The sequence below is a fragment of the Sciurus carolinensis genome, chromosome 10 (genome assembly GCF_902686445.1).
Source record: "Sciurus carolinensis chromosome 10, mSciCar1.2, whole genome shotgun sequence".
In the NCBI taxonomy this organism is placed as follows: Eukaryota; Metazoa; Chordata; class Mammalia; order Rodentia; family Sciuridae; genus Sciurus; species Sciurus carolinensis.
Window position 1 is genome coordinate 89,589,445 of NC_062222.1, and position 2,744 is coordinate 89,592,188.

General features: G+C 38.6%; 1 pseudogene; it reads left to right on the forward strand.

The window, feature by feature from the left end:
• Positions 1–1,462: 1,462 nt before the first annotated feature.
• Positions 1,463–2,424, forward strand: LOC124994882 (60S acidic ribosomal protein P0-like; annotated as a pseudogene).
• The last annotated feature ends 320 nt before the right edge of the window (positions 2,425–2,744 follow it).

The following is a 2,744-nucleotide window of genomic DNA, read 5'->3' on the forward strand; positions in this document are numbered from 1 at the left end:
GATCTCTCCTCCTAGCTTGAGGATTCACCCAACCAACTAAAAACATTTATGATATATTTATTTTACATTTTTTTTGCCAGAAAAATCTCCAAAAGTCTTGCCCTGGGTTAGTACTGCATTCTGGATGACCGTGAGCAATAAATATATTAGCTCTTTCTTTAGGTGTGCCACAGTTGGCAACACTACCTAGCATCATGGGACATTAATTATAGGATTTCACCTACCTTCTGTTCCCAGCGGGTCTTATAATCAATCCAAGATTTCCCATATTTCCCTGTGATATGGAGTACGACTTCCCATTCTCCTGGTTGTTCAACATCTTTTGATATACCAAAGTTTGTTAATTTTTATGGAATCAAATTTATTTGATTTTTCTTTTGCTGTTGTGCTTTAGAGTCATTTCTAAGATCACTTGCCAAATATGAGATCATGAAAATTTTAATTGCATCCTTTTAAGAAATTTATAATTTATAACATCTCTTTGGTTTATGCTTTTACTCACTTTGAGTTAATTTATTTTCTATTGTGTGAAGTAAAATTCCAAATTAATTCTTTTGCAAATGGCTATTCAATTGTCCCAAAACAATTTTTTGAGACTATTCTTTCCCTCACTGAATAGTTTTAGAATTCATGCCAACAATCTGTTGGCCACAGTTATATGGTTTGCCTATTTTTTATGTTATTTTTTATTTTTATTTTTTTCTAAGATGATTTTAATGAAGATAGAAAAGGAATTTAATGAAATATAATACTCACCATGGAGTTTACAAAAGGAAAAGTTCTTATTGATATGCAAAATGAAGGAACTCTTTCTTAATGTATGAAAATTTCTCAAAATATTCTCAAAACAGCATGATGGGGTGAAACTTTAGAAATTTTTTTGTCTAGATGCAAACTAAGTATTTCTGCTCACTTCTATTCAGTATTTTATTTTCATAACCAATGCAATAAGAGAAGGAAAAAAGCATAAGTATGGGAAAATAAGGGGTCAAATTTTTTGAAAGAACATTATTTCTACATTTAAAAGTCCAGGAAAAATTTCAAAGTATTAGAACTGTTACCATTGCTAGATAGAAGATCAGCATACAAAAGTTTGTGATATTTCTTTATGCAAGCAGTAGCCCATTTAAACACATAATTTTCAACAGCAACAAACATTATGGATAAAATGAATAAATTTTAGTTGTGAACATAATAAATAACTAAATAAATCGGGAGACATAGCATGTTTCCTGGTAAGAAGTTTCAACATCTCTAATTTTTAAAAATTTTCTCTCAATTTATGTATAAATCACATGCAAATTCCATCAAAATATGCTAGGAAAAACAACTTCTAGTAATGTTAGAAAGTTCATAGCAAATAATATGATCAAGAATGCTTGCTGCCTTCTTTTGCCAGGCGTCCTCATAAGAGTGACATCGTCTTTAAACCCTGCTTGGCAATCCCTGACGCACCGCCATGATGCCCAGGGAAGACAGGGCGAGCTGGAAGTCCCAACTACTTCCTTAAGATCATCTGACTTTTGGATGACTATCCAAATGCTTCACTGTGGGAGCAGACAATGTGGGCTCCAAGCAGATGCAGCAAATCCCATAAGTCCCTCCGAGGGAAGGCTGTGGTAATGATGGGCAAGAACACCATGATGCACAAGCCCATTTGAGGGCATCTGGAAAACAACCCGGGCTCTGGAGAAACTGTTGCCTCATATCAGGGGGAATATGGGTGTGTTCACCAAGGAGGACCTCACTGAGATCAGGGACATGCTGCTGGCCAACAAGGTCCCAGCTGCTGCCCATGCTGGTGCCATTGTACCATGTGAAGTCACTGTACCAGCCCAGAATATTGGTCTGGGGCCCAAGAAGACTTCCTTCTTCCAGGCTTTAGCCATTACCACTAAGATCTCCAGGGCACCATCAAAATCCTGAGGGATGTGCAACTGATAAAGACTGGAGACAAGGTGGGAGCCCGCAAAGCCACCTTGCTGAACATGCTGAACATCTCCCCCTTCTCCTTTGGGCTGATCATTCAGCAGGTGTTTGACAATGGCAGCATCTACAACCCTGAAGTGCTTGGCATCACAGAGGACACTCTGCCTTCTCGCTTCCTGGAGGGTGTCCACAATGTTGCTAGTGTTTGTCTGCAGATTGGTTATCCAACTGTTGCATCAGTGCCCCATTCTATCATCAATGGGTACAAGAGGGTTCTGGCTTTGTCTGTGGAGACTGAGTACTCCTTCCCACTTGCTGAGAAGGTCAAGGCCTTCTTGGTGATCCAACTGCATTTGTGGCTGCTGCCCCAGTGGCTGCTGCTACTACTGCTGCTCCTGCTGCTGCGGCCCCATCCAAGGTTGAAAACAAGGAAGAGTCGGAAGAATCGGATGAGGATATGGGATTTGGTCTCTTCGACTGATCACCAAAAAGCAACAACTCGTCAGTTTGCATGCAAAACAAAGAAATAAAGACTTCTTAAAAAAAAAAAAAAAAAAAAAAAAAAAAAAGAATGCTTGCTGAGAATTTGCTCTCAAATACTGAGACAGACCAGAGTCAACAAATATTCCCCTGAATACAAGTGTTGCATCTTCATGGCATGTGATAGAATTCCCAGGAATGAAGGAATGATGATGCAGCAAGAAATTAACATCCACAACTGCACACTCTGGGTGTTTGTGATAGTCACATTGATGAAGCACCTGACTTCTGTCAAATGTAGATCTTTGTAAACAAATCAGGTACTTATAGTTCCT